We start from the raw sequence: 15257 nt of genomic DNA on the forward strand, positions 1-15257 counted from the left end.
TGATTCTCCTAATTAAATCTAAAATCTCTACAGCTCTAAAAGTATAAATTTTATCTATACTAACAGTAGCTCTAAAATAACTGTAAATTAAGACATTAGTTCTCTTCATTCCCAGACACATAACTTACAATAAAAGTTTTAAATTTTTGTGAGGTGAATCAGACTGTCTCTATTAGCCTTTCTAAGTCAATCAAAGTTTGCCAGACGTTTCCTATCTCAGAATAATGGGTTTCATTGCTATGTTGTGTTTAGTGTTATTTTTTATGCTGTGGCATGTTAAATATCCTGTTCTTGTTACTTTATAAGTATATGTGCTCATACACGTTTATGTGGTATGTGTGTAGGGTTAATGAGTGGGGGTTATAGATAAGATTACAGTTTGGAAAGATTGTTTTCAAAATAGGACTCTCACATGTGTGGAGGTCATGAAGAAGGTTAAGCTGCCTGGCCAGTTCACCTAGATATCCACGTATTTCTTCCTCCTTATTGCTGAGATCCCACGTATACACAGCAGCACTCAGGTTGTACACTCGGTTTTGGAGGTTTGACTCAGGTCTTAGTGTTTCCAAGGAATGGGCTTTCCTTACTGAGCCCCTCCCAAATCCCCATGCTCAGTGTCTATGGTACACATATTCCTAGTAGGTACAAACTTTCCACTATTCTTGCCAATGAGTTTTCTCATTTTTTCCTTTAGTTTTAAAAAGTCAGTTGTTCTTCGATCAATAGCAAATACCTTGTTTTCTTGCTGGGCAGGTAGTTAAATCTCTTCCCTCTAGAATTGAAGAATCTGTTTTTTGATCCAAAGGTATGGATTTTACATATGTTGAAATCTCCATTGCCAGTGTGGCTGCTCCTTCTATTTAAATGCCTACCAAATGTTTGCTTTTAAATAAGTGATTATGAGAATTCTCACAGTCAGAACTGAGACCCTGAAAACTGGTATGTGATAAGAAGTTCTCAATTTTTCAGCTTATTCCTTTTTTTTTTTTTTTTTTTTTTTTTCTTTTTTCTTTTTTTCGGAGCTGGGGACCGAACCCAGGGCCTTGCGCTTGCTAGGCAAGTGCTCTACCACTGAGCTAAATCCCCAACCCCGCTTATTCCTTTTTTATTCTTTTCCAGATTGCTTGGCATGGTACTCTATTTTTAGGAGATCTGTTTATCTGGAAACCAGCCATCATTGCAGGATTTGGCTAGCATTGTTTAAATGATAATTTTGTGTTCCTTATAAGGCCAATTCTAAGTTATCTGTGAAGCAATTTGGGTGTCTTGCTCACATGGCCCAAGTAACATGTATTGTTTAGGAGCCCAGAATTGTACCCCAGGAACTGTTGCTCCCAAATACCTACCCCTATGGCAAACACTGTCACTGAACACTGTCAACTTTACATTAGCCAGCTAGACAAGGCATAGCTATTTATTGATTCATTATACATCTAAAATAAGCAGGGGAATCACCAGCTTTTTTTCCTTTTGCAAAGCTGGTAACAAAGAGGAATATTAGGAAAAACAGATATATAACTTAGTGATAACTTGATTAATTATACTATTAAGTTTACTTTTAGAGCATCTCATTATGTTGCCTTCATCAAATTGAAAGAGAATAATAAGGTGACTCCAATCTTGACTCTTATCAAGACTGCTCTATTTTATTTCTTCAGAATTACAAAAAAATATATTTTAGTCAATTGAATATTTTTAATCGAAGGTCATAACATCACATATCAATGCTCTTATTTAATTTAAATCTTTCTATTATGTGACACAATTTTCAAGGCTACATTAAAGAAATATTAGCATAACCCTGTCAACTGGTATATTTACTGAACTTACGTTGTTTTTAACAATTTCCAAGTGATAACTAATTTTGATTTTTTTTAATTTTTTATGTAGAACAATACAATTTCTATGTTAAACAGCAATAATATTGAATGACTTAATACTATTTTAAACAAAATAACAACTACATGTTTCTTTTTATAAAATTCCTCCCTCAAGAATATTATTTTAAAAACAGGTCAACGTAACAAATATCTTCGGGGATCAGTAATCACATCAGTGCTTAATAAAATTAAAGCAACTTAGAATCCAGACCCTTTAATATCCAATGTAAATACACTGTATAAACAAACTCAAGGAAAAAAGTAACATGATCATCTCATTGGATGTGGAAAAAGGCTTTGACACAATTCAACACCCCTTCATGTTAAAAAGTCTTGGAAAGATTAGGAATTTCATATGTAAGCATAATAAAAGTAATATATAGGAGATCAACAACCAACATCAATTTAAAGGAGATAAATTAGAAACAATCCCACTAAAATCAAGGATAAGATAAGGCTCACCATTTTACAGTCACCCTATTACTCATATGGTACTTGAAGTCCTGGCTAGAGTAATTAGACAAGAATGGTCATCAAGGGGATATAAATTGGAAAGGACAAAGTCAAAATATCACTATATTGTATTTTATATGAAAAAAAATCCACCAGAGAACTCATACAGCTAATAAACAACTTCGGCAAAATTGACAGATGTAAAATTAACTCAAACAAATCAGTAGCCTTCCTTTATACATATGATAAACAGGTTGAAAAGAAATTAGGGAAACAATGTCCTTCACAATAGACACAATGAGTTTAAACACTTTGGTTTAACTCTTGCCAAACTATAAAAATATATGTTTGACAAGAACATCAAATCCCTGAAGAAAAATTCAAGAAACCGTCAGAAGATAGGGAAGATTTTTCCAAGCTCAAGAATGAAAATGGCCATCTTACCAAAACCAATCTACAGATTAAATGCAGTCCTCATCATAATTCCAGCACAATTCTTCACAGACATGGAAAGAAAAGGTTTCAACTTCATATGGAAAAAAGGTAATTCAGGATAGCCAGTACAGATCTCAACTATAAAAGATCTTCTAGAGGAACCACCATCCCTGAACTCAAGCTGCACTACAAAGCAATAGTGGTTTCATTAAAGAGATAATCAGGTGGATCAATGAAATAAAATATAATACCCAAATGTAAAACCATACAATTATGTATACTTGATCTTTGACAAAGAAGCCAAAAAAATACAATAGAAAAAAAAAAAGCATATTCAATGAATGGTGCTGGTCTAAATGGAATTATTTAGGTAGAACAATGAAAACAGATCCATATTTATTATTTTCCTAAAGCTGAAGGCCAAGTGTATCAAGGACTTCAACATAAAACCAGATACACTTAGAGTAGTAGAAGAAAAGGAGGAAAAAGTCTTGAAATCATTGGCTAATGGGGATATTTACTGAATAGAACACCAATGGATCAGGCTCTAATATCAACAATTGATAAATGTGACCTCATAAAACCTAAAACCTTCTGCAAGGGAAAAGAAACACTCAATAAAACAAATCTGCAACCTACAGATTAGGAAAAATAACTTCATTAACCCTATATCCAATGAAGGGCTAATATGCATGGTATAAAAAGAACTCAAGAAGTTAACCTCCAAAAATAAAATAAAATAAAAAAATAAATAAATCAGAGAGATGCACATCAAAAGGATCTTGAGATTACACCTTACACCAATCAGAATTGCTAAGATCAAAACTCAAGTGACAGCACATGCTGGCAAGGATAGAGAAAAGGAAAAAATATCTGGTGGCATTGCAAACTGATACAATCATTCTGGAAATCAATCTGATGGTTGCTTAGAAAATTGGAAATGGTTTTTCCTAAACATCCAGTTATACCACTTTTGCACCATACCATAAGGATACATGTCCTATTATGTTCATAGCAGCCTATATTCAATAGCCAGATGCTGGACACAACCCAAATATCCTCCATCCAAAGAATGGATACATTTTTTTCCACAATGGAATACTACTCAGCTACTAAAAACAAGGGCATTATGAATTTTGCAGGCAAATGGATGGAACTAAAAAATATAATCCTGATAGAAGTAATTCAGACTAAAAATTCCATGTAGGTACTCACTGATGAATTGATATTAGCCAAAAAAGAACAGAGTACCTAGGGTACAACTCATAGACCATAAGAAGTTTAATAAGCGAGAAGGCCTTAATGATGGTGTTTCAATCCCACTTAGAAGAAGGAACTAATTAATCATTGGAGGCAAAAAGACGGAGAAACATGGGTGCAAGAATTGCGGGGAGGAGGGAAATGTAAGAGGATCAAGTTTGGGGGGCAGAATAGAAGTCCATTGCACCTCTTTGTGTGGAAAATAGGGGGGCCCTCTAGAAAGTACTGAAAATTTGGGTTATTAGGGACTTTCAGGACTCAATGTGGACATTATCCAAAATGTCCAAAAGAGTGAAGAGGGAACTTGAACAGTCTACCTCCAGTAGATAGACTTCCTCAACTGGAAGAAAAGGATTACCAACCCCTCCCCTCTCTCAAAATTTCTAAGTGAGAATTGTTCCTGTCTAAAAGAACTACAGGGACAAAAATGGAGAAGAGAATGAAGTAAGGTTGTTCAGTTACTAGTCCAAATTTTGACTCATCTCATCATAGTCAGGAGTCCCAAGTCCTGACACTATTACTGATGTTATGGTGTGCTTATAGACAGAAGCCTAGCATGGCTGTCTTCTGAGAGGCTCTCCCACCTGCTGACTGAGGTAGATGCAGATATTTACACCAACCATTGGTAGAAAATTGGTAACCCCTATGATTTAGTTAGGGGAGGATTTGAAAAAGCTGAATTAGATGCTACCCCTTAGGATGACCAGGAATCCCAAAAAAAAAGCACACCCATTGGAGCTCCCAGAAGCTGAACCACCAACCAGACAGTATAAACTGGCTCGTGGGCGATCTTGAGCACATATATAGCATAGAACTATCTGTTCTGGCTTAAGACATACCTAATCCTCCAGAGAGTTGAGTCCCAGTGGAAGAAGGATTCCTGGGAGGAAAGGGAGTACCTTCTTGGAGGCAAACAGGAGGAGGAATGGGATGAGTAACTGTGGTAGGGGAGACTAGGAGGTGGGAAATGGCTTGAATGTTATATATATATACATATATATATATAGATATAGATAGATAGATATAGATAGATAGATAGATATAGATATAGATAGATAGATAGATATGAAATTTAAAAAGAACAAGATAAAGTAACAAATATTTTCAGTTATTTCTAATTCAGTGACTTGTAATCCATGAAATTAATGCAACTTGGAATCCAGTGTCTTTAATATCTTTTATTTCAAGTTGATATTTCTACTTCATCTTCTGTTTTTATATGTGTTTTTTACACTTTTCCACAGATACTTGTGCCAAAATGTGCGAATAGTTGCTAGAAATCATACTCAAGAGAGTTAGCCCAAGGAGTCCATTTTATTCAATTACTTATTTTTAGACTACTTATTGGAATGTACTGGATTGACTAGACATGCTCTAAGACCCAGAGATCCAACTAACTCCACTAATTCAGTGTAGGGACTTCATATATGCACTACTGTGTCTAACATTGTATGTGGATAATGGGGCTTGAACTTGGGTCTCTAGGCTTGTGAGAGAAACACTTTACTGAATGAGCTATCACCCTGAATATTATTTCATCAAATTGATGCAGGGACCACAAAAGATTTGTATGGTGACAAATTTTTAAATCAGACACAGCTCTGATCCCTTCCATGCTCTGAGTTTTTGAATACTTTTCATTGATTCTCATGAAAAGTGCAAAGCTTCATTAACTCAGAACATAACTTTGAACATAAAAGAAGATGGCAAGTAATCAAAACATTAATTTTTCTTTTATTTTCTCAAAAGAGAAACTAAGTACTCCTATGAGGGCAAAGAAAACCATTTATTTAAGTCTTATGGACAATGATGTTAGACTCTTAATTGCAACAATTTTTGTTCAAGGGGAAATCATGCTATTGAGTGGTTAAGAACATATTAGTCCCATTTAAAACTCAACAGGCAACAGTAGAACAGTAAAAAAGAACTTTGAGAACTAAGAAATGTATAATCAGTACACTTGTCAGCATGAGCCCATGTTATCAGTTCTTATGCTTCCTTATTTAAACACACCATTAGCCAAGCATTTCCTTTGTGCTTCATGTTCGAAAAGGATATTTGAGCACTACAGAAAAAGCTTATAGCTAAATGAGTCAAAAAATAACGGCTGTCACTCAAAAAGAAATGAAGTGTTAAATGTTTGTTTTCCATTTATATTTGATATGGACTTTTAAAAAGTATATTGTATGGGCACTGGGTATTGGGCTGTACAAGCCTATATAGCTTAGCTGCTGAAACGTAACTGCATAAAAATCTGTAGCAAATGAGAGATGTCTATAATCTGTGCTTTATAATGAACAGATTATCTTGGGTCTCATATTTTCATTCAAGAGGAGGGAAAGTGTGAAATGTGCATTAGAAAGATTTCTATCTACAACTCTAAACAAATTTGGGGCACTTCTTGTTTCAGTCATCTGGAAAATTCTTCTCTATCAAGTGGTTTGTTCTTTGGTGAGTTCATATGAACAAAATGCTATTTGGGATATTTGATGATCCACAAACGTGTTAGCTGCTTCAGAAAATTACCCTGACCAGAAGAGCATGAAAGCATGTATTGGAGAAATATTTGAGTGTTTGAATATCATAGAATAGATCTGCCTTTTTGTATTTCATTTATCCAGACAGCATTGGCTGAAGCTGGTTGGAAATTTATATAATGGGAGCAATGAGACCTTTCACAGGCAGAATTATTTTTGTGAGTAGAAAGGATGTGTGAGCAACATTTAAACTCTCCTAGCGTGTGACTGTGTTGGAGGAACAAAAGATCACTAACTTTGATGATGTGTATTCATACTCTTCTTGCTATGATTTCTAATAAAAATAAGGAACATTTTGTTGTCAGTGGTTCTATTATAAAGACAAAACGTGGAGACTTTATTTACTCTGAATGCATCTTGATTTCAAGTCCATTAAATTTGGGCATCTTTAAAGAAAACCAAGGGGGAAAGAACAACGGACAATGTGTGAAGAGAGTTAAATCAAGCTTCATATCAAGGTTCCAGTCACTATCTACATAAGATATTACTCGAACAGACTCAGGAACTAGATAGTTTTCCTGATTCTGAATCATATTTTCTAGGAGCCAAGAGTTCAAATACAGTTTGTTACACTAGAAATGATACATATTGTAATAAATTACAATGTCTTAAAATTTGACTACACTCACATTAAATTACCTATCTAGGTTGATATTCAGCTATATCCTTTAACTGAAACATTCTTTCCTAGAAAGGATCAGGATATTAAGTTAGAGGAATTAAACAAAATGGTCAAGAGTCAGGAAGTAAAGGAAACTTGGAAGTTTGAAAAAGCTCCTGAATCTTGTAAGAGTCATAAGACCTTCACCTAAGTTTATATAAACTGTACAAAATATTCTGGGATGGAGCATCTTCAGTGAGCTAAGCTGCCTGCAAGTAAAGATATAGGATGTGTGGGTAACCAATCATGCCAGGTAAGGTTTTGAGAAACACATTTGTTATTGCTTCACTTATGCATCTACTAGTAGCTCCTCACCTGTGCTCCTGTAAATAACACCACTAACCTCACTGATCACAGCTAGTCTTGGAAGGACTCATGTCTTTGGTCTGTAATAAGTGGCTCATTTGTGATGAATAGGTATTTGTTCATATATCCTCAGGAAAGTTCACACAGCACATGCATGTTAAAAATTACAATTGTTAAGTGACTAAACTTTCTGAGATGGTGTAAAGATATTTGCATTGAAGTTATACCTAGAGCTTTAAATTCTTTTTCCCTCTTGGTCTCAATTCATCCTCTTCATGTGGCTTTTCAATGTTTTTTGAATCAATGACTATCATGGTTGATGAGTTTGATTTTCACTGCTGATCACAACAAGTACTGCAAACATCACAATGGATTCTTAGATAGCTGACTGTGGGATAAGCCAGCAGCCACTGCATGAACATAGTCAAGCATGCTTGTGAATAAAACCATGTGGTGAAAGATGAACATCTCCTTTTCAGAGACTCATGAGAAGCAGTGTCTCCTCCATCATCGGGTAGATCTCCTGGGATTTAAGCCTGAAGTGTGCTTGATCCCCAAAGCAGAATATAGAGCTTCTGACTCAAGAACCAAAGAGATAAAGGATAAGAAGTAATTTCTGTGGTTCTGTGCTTTGTATTTCCGATTAATTTTTTAACTGTGTATCTCAAACACACTTTAATCATTTAATTTTCTTTAGTGTTGATCTAGGTTAATTAAAAATGTGTGTATCATATACATATGTGTGTGCATATGTGTATATGTAACATGTATGTTTATATATATGTATGTATATTTATGTGTATATATGCAGTTTGTGTGTGTGTGAATGTGTATGTGGGGGGGGTATGTAGGTGTGTGTGTGTGTGCATGCACAGGTTTATGTGTGTGTGTGTGTGGTGGTGAGTGTTTGGAAATTTAAACAGCCTTTGAAATGGAACTGACCCTTTAAGAAGGGCTTCTCCTTGCACCAGGGGTTGTGTCTCATTCCCCTATACCTTGAGGGTGGGAGAGTATTATCCATGAGAGAAAACCAAGAAGGACCAGGAAGCCTATAAAAGTCTGAAAAATGCCTCTTTTATGACTATTGCCATACCATTCCCCCTTCCCCTTGATGGAAGCTATTCTACCAAACATTTGTTGGTTTTCATTTATTTCTTTTTCAGTTGGTGTTTTGCAACTCACCATCTCTTTCTCAGCAACCTCAGGATATGTAACTATTACTTTGTGTCTGGACCCCTCAGTATTTTAGCTACTTTCACTCTCGTGACTGCTGCTGTGCCTCTTCCAGCTATTTTACTCAGTGACTCTTTCTCCAGACTCTGTCATTTCACGTTCCTGAATGAATGGTCTTTCCTCCTAGAACATAGAATTCTTTATCTATCACACATAATGAAATCAGTGATACCACTAGACAATGAATCATCACCCCAGAACCCCAGTAATTTGTATGGTCCTACGTGAAAATGCAGATGGATTTGTTCAACAAGCTTGGGAAGTCAAGGAGAGCCTCAAATATTGGTCCTGGCATTCTACCTTATTTGAGACATTCTCTTATCATCATCTCCTAGTATCCTGTGTTAGGTTATCTGTGTATTAGGGGAAATTTTTTGTCTCTACCTCCCATCTTTCTGTACAAGATCCAGGATTACAAGTGAACACACTATACGTATGGCTTTATCAGGGTTCCCAGAAATTTACTGAAGTCCTCATGCTTGTTTAGCAAGCAATGTATCCATGGAGCCATAACCAAAGCCCATTGTTTCAGATCTTAATATATTCAATTCATTTATAAAATGAGAAAAAATGTACTGATGCATAAGCAGTTATTTTGCTTTGTGTATATATGCACATTATATATGCCTTAGGTGCTCAATAATTCTAAAATGTACTTTGTTTTGTCATGTGGAAAGAACTGTTTTTCTAAATTATCTTGATCTTTAGGAGGAAATTAAATATTAAAATAGATATATGATTAACCTAAACCTTAAAAATTATATAGTAGAATGGCATTCTACTATGAGGACTTTTTGTGTAGATTTATCACACTAGGGTTTCTTCACATTGGCCTCTATAACGTATCAGTTTCAAAGCATTAATATTAAACTAAGTCACCAATAAGGTCCACCTGCCACATTAGGGAAAAATAAAGAGCACTTCTCCTTGGAGTAATTTAACTAAAAGGAATACAGATCTCAATTTTCTACTTTTCCCTTACATGTGTCTTCCCTTGTTCCCTCAGTTTGTTGCAAGAGTCTGAGTATGTGTCTGCCTAAATGTTGTCATTTCTTCTTTACTTCATTGTCTAACTCTAACAAAGGACCCTATTCTCTCTTTTATTGGCCCACACAGAAAGCATCAGATGGAGAAGGAATGAAGGATACTTCATAGCAAGTATTAACAACATTTAATAGGGTCTTAAGTCAGTGACTACAATTGACCCTAACTGACCCGGACAAACAAACCAAAATGGTCAGGGAATTTTGTATGTAGTGTTCAGCATTTTATGATGAATATTAATTTTATAAGGCTTTTCTGGTTCTATTTGCACTTTTCAGTAAATGGTATTATAAGTCACCCACAAGTATACATGCATTGCTCTTTGGTTTAGGGTCATGGAAAAGCACATAATTTAAGGTTACAGCTGTATATCAGCTTAGATGTTAAACCCCAAATAGGTGGCAAATCCAACTGAATAAGAAGGATTGTTACATTGTTATTTTAGAGGCATGCAAAACAAAAAGGCTGAATTAACAATGTCTTAAGTCTTGAGTGACTATATAGTGTATCATTAACTTTGTCTGTGATGTACACCAAAAGCCCCAGGTTTTAAAAGTTCTTTGTCAGTTAGTCAGGAGACCTCAGGAGATTCCCCAGTCATAAAAAAAAATGTCCAAGGATTAAAGATTAGTTGCAGTGTGATAGGAGGGAAAATGTTGTCAGTATCTGTTTTATATCACTGTATATTGACTGTACATGAGAAAACAACTGTAAAGCATGGAATGAGAGGTGAACATATGACTAATGATTGTCCTGGCTACAACTTCGGAACGAATTATTTTTCCAACTTAGATACCTGAATGAAGGAAGGCAAAGTCTATGACATAACTTAAAAAGTTTGCCCGCAAACCGGGAAAGGGAATAATACTAGAAAAGTATATAAGAAATATTCAAGTTAATAAAAAAAAAAAAAAAAAAAAAAAGCTTGCTGTTAGCACCAACTGTTGGTGGCCATCCTCAGTCTACCCCTACTTTGTATCAGGAGGATAACTGCCATGTTGCTACTTGTTCTTCCTTTGTCGATGCTAATACATGAACACATACAGAAAAATAAAGGAAAACTAAAATAAATCATTGAAAAATGAAAACTTCACAGGATTAAGCTAGAGACATAGGACAGTGGCAGAATAGCCTTGGGATCAAGTCACGGCATGGAAATAAATTCACAATGATTTAAAATATCAAAGCATATAGAATCTACTCATGAATTCTTTTTATATTGAATTCCAAGATATTACATAATTATTACAGCTATATTATATAGACACAGTGCATCCTAGGCCAATGAAAAAAATGTGTTACTGGTACCAAAAATTTGTACTTATCAGTTAAAAATCTTGGAATACTTTCCTAGGCAACTACAAACATTTACTATAATTGCTGGATGAAAATGAAAGACCACTATTTTTTTAATTGTACTAGTCTGTTCTATAAAGTTTTTATCAGCATTTTATTAGTGGACAGTGAAACATTGTTCCCCAGAGAATCGTATTCATTATCTGTCAGTATATATACACATTTGTTATTAATCATTTGTTCTCTCAAAGATACTTTATTTACTGCATACTCTCATCAAGATACATGGAACTTACCTTCAACAATGGAACATCTCTTACCCAAAGAACACTTGACACATGTATTTCTTTCAATACCCTATCACAGCACTAGGCTTGGAGAAAATATAGAACATTAAAGTTACCAAATACAATAGCATTAAACTTAGACCAATATACTACAATAATAGAGGTTCTCTTCTCTGATGTAAGAGAGTGGACATTATAGCATGTACAAGCTTGAGAAGTATAAACCTGGAATGTGTGCACTAGTCATTTGACATTTTGCTTCTTTGTCTATGTTTGAGAATGATTCCATATATGTTGTAAGAACAGATTTGGGAGTAGAGTCAACTTCAGTAAGCAGGAGTACTCAGTTGTGAGTAAGTAAATGATGAGGATCAACAGTATTTATTTGGTGTTCTTCATTTAAGGGAAATGGAGGAGGGGTGATTTGCATACATGTGTCCTTAACTGATATCAGTAACTGGGAAGTAGAGACAGGAGTATCAAGTGTTCAGGTTAGCCTACACTACATGCACTCACACACACTCATACATACACACAAACACACACAAGCAAACACACATACACACACACACACGATAACTTACACAGATGGGAGAGGGGAGAATAGGGCGATTGTTTATTCATTAAAATACTTGATATATATTTGAGTTTGGGGCTCTAGGCATCATCCATAAGCCAGATATAGCAGTGCATGTCCATAAACCCAGTGCTTAGAAGCAAAAAGTGAGAATATTTGAAAGCCTGTAGGCAAGCTGGCCTGAATGCAAGACTTTGTTATAAATATGAGGAAATTGAAGAGCAACACAAGGCTTTCTTCATATTTTAATGTGCACACACACTGTGTTCTGTGTGCACAAATATACATCTTGCACCTATCACACATGTGCACAAACAAAAATGTTTCACAATTACTAAAAACAGCCTGTTTTCAAAGACACAGGTAAGCTAAATACTGGATATTGTATATCTTGTTCTGAAAATATATAAAATTGTTTCATAACAACAGCAAGCTTCATACAATGAATCACAATAAAATCCCAGTGTTTTTATATTCGAAGAATAAGAAAAATTCAAGTCTCTTGAAAATATTCCATATAGAAGGGGTTTGAGAGGGATTAGGGGGATGTTGGCCTGGAAACCGGGAAAGGGAATAACAATTGTAATGTAAATAAGAAATACCCAATTTAATAAAGATGAAGAAAAAAAGAAAATATTCATACAAATGTGAAGTAGATGTTCAATACTGCTTTTCTGCCTTCCAATTGTACTAGAAGCACTTGATTCCTTTCACTGAGAGCATACATATCAAGGAATATGTTCTGTACAGTTGATTGATGCAATGTGCAATGTTCTGTCAGGAGACTGACGAAATGAATACATCAACACTCTTCAAGTGATCTGGCAATATGACTGGAGCCTGCCTTTATCTGAGGATTACCGAATATATGGATACTGAACAAACCTTGGGTAAGAGAACAAATACACATATTTGCTTAAAATATTATTATTATTATTATTATTATTATTATTATTTAACAACTAATGTAGAACTAAGGGTTGCATGTTCAAACCCACTTGATGTGCTTGCATGAGATAAATGTTTGACACAGTGAAAAATATGTCTTGTTCTAACTCAAGGATTGGCATACTTTGTGAGATTATAACACACTAATTTCTTTGCTAAGTGCCAGTATATTATATCATATAGATATTAATCATCCTTTGCATTAAAAACAAATTATCCTGAGAGAATAGACATAACTTATAAACAAATCAGAGGATAATCAAACAACAATAACAGTATATAGTCTACTCTGTAGGTAACCCTATAATTATAGTAGCATTGCAAAAAATAGTGCGTTAAATAATCAACAAACTCACAAATAATGTACTGTTCCAAGATTTTTTTAACATTAAAATTTATCAAAAGCCCTAAGCTCACCATTATATATTTAAAGTTACATTATTAAAATTTTGTTAAGTAAGTGGGTAACAAGCAATGATGCAGTCTAGCACTTTTCAATTTTTATATCACTATAGCAACTACACTAATCAAACTGGCTATTGACGGGAGACAAGGGTGTATAGGGACAGAGGCACTAAAATAGAAACATGATTTTCTGCTTTGAAAACTTGAAATGTATGAGAAAAAATAGAAAAAGAAAATATTAATAAGCTTTTGTCTATGCTGTAAAAAAATCTAAGTATGCCATATCAATCAATTATAAGTATAAAAATAGGCAAAATAGAGTATCTGCTTTTCTTATAATATTAGCTTTTTAAGAAAAATTCTCAATTATTTCATTACAAACATATGAGAAACATAAAAAAAAACATTTAAGAAGAAACAGACAAAGAGAGCAAAGGATAGGAGGTGTCTTAGGGTCATTTTTGTTGATGTGATAAAATGTTTTGGAAAAAGCAAGAGAAAATTGTTTTATTCCATTCCACTGTTCTAGGCTACAGTCTATAGGATCTTGAAACCACTGAACACATTGCTTCTATATTAAGTAAGTAAAGAGGAAGAAGCTATTGCTTACATGTAGGTGGATAACTTAGTTTCTCTACTCTTATGCAGTTTAGTAGGGTAAAGGTTATAGTGAAAAGAGTTTACTCCAGGGAATAGTGCCACTGTCAGGTTTGAACCTTGTAAAGATGAATCCTAATGTTAGGTCTTTAGGTTGTTTGGGGTTTAACCCTCTTCCAACTCCTTGTTGTTTGCTTCTTGGCTGTGATGTGAGGTACTTTATTTTGCTTCATGTTCTTACCATGATGAACCACGAGTAAAAACAACTAATTATGGACAAGAATTTCCAAAGCTAAACATTGTTATCATCCTATTTCTTCTTAAAAAAAATTTATTTTGTAAAAATCTCTCTCTCATTCTGTATATGTTTGTGGTGTGTGTGTGTGTGTGAGAGAGAGAGAGAGAGAGAGAGAGAGAGAGAGAGAGAGAGAGAGAGAGAGAGAGATGGGTTTTGTAGAGGCCAGAGGGATGCACTGTTTCCTTTGAGCTGGAGTTACAGGCTGCTGTAAGCTCCTTGATATGGATGATGGTGAACAAACTATGATGCTTTACAAGAGCAGCCATCACATTTACCCAACAAGCACCTCTCCTGCCCAATTCCTCCCTAAAGTTAGTTATTGCGGCTGCTTCATTTGTACTGCAAGGGCGCCTCCTTAAATAGTTATTTTAAGTTTTTGCAATGTATAATCTCCAGAAACTATATATATTCTTCAACTCAAATTGTCTAGCTTTATTTAACTGAGTATAGTGTCTCTGAATTTTACTAATGCCTTTGTACATTTTGTTCATACTTTCCTCTGTATTAATTGTGTTTGTCCTACACTGTTGATATAGCAATATCATTTCATTTCCTTTTATGTTCAAGTACATTAAGTAGTGTCCAGTTTGAAGGAAAGCAAATAAGTTGTTAGACAGAGATTTTGGGATATTCATTTTTATTTGTATTTGACATAAGCCTAAGAATGTGATTTATGGGCAAATGATTTTTGGTTGATGTGTGAGCTTTTAGAAATTTCATACTTCACACCACACATGGTTGAGAGCACTTGTTGCTCTTGCTGTGCACCAGGGTTCAATCCTTAGTACCTATGATGTGCTCCACAAGAATCTATAACCTCACTTCAATGTATTCCAATGCTGCCTGACAATTCATTCTTTTTTTCTTTCCTCTTATTGGGTTTTCTTTTCACAACAGCGATGACACCTACTTCACAGTTGTCAGTTAATGTTTGAAGGATTATGCAGGATTTTAGGATAAACCCCAAAGGTCTAATACATTTGTAGTTTACACTGTCATGCAGTAGAGTGGTAGAAACACTCACTTTGGAAGGAAATGGG

This window comes from Rattus rattus, chromosome 10, assembly GCF_011064425.1.
Source record: "Rattus rattus isolate New Zealand chromosome 10, Rrattus_CSIRO_v1, whole genome shotgun sequence".
Lineage (NCBI taxonomy): Eukaryota > Metazoa > Chordata > Mammalia > Rodentia > Muridae > Rattus > Rattus rattus.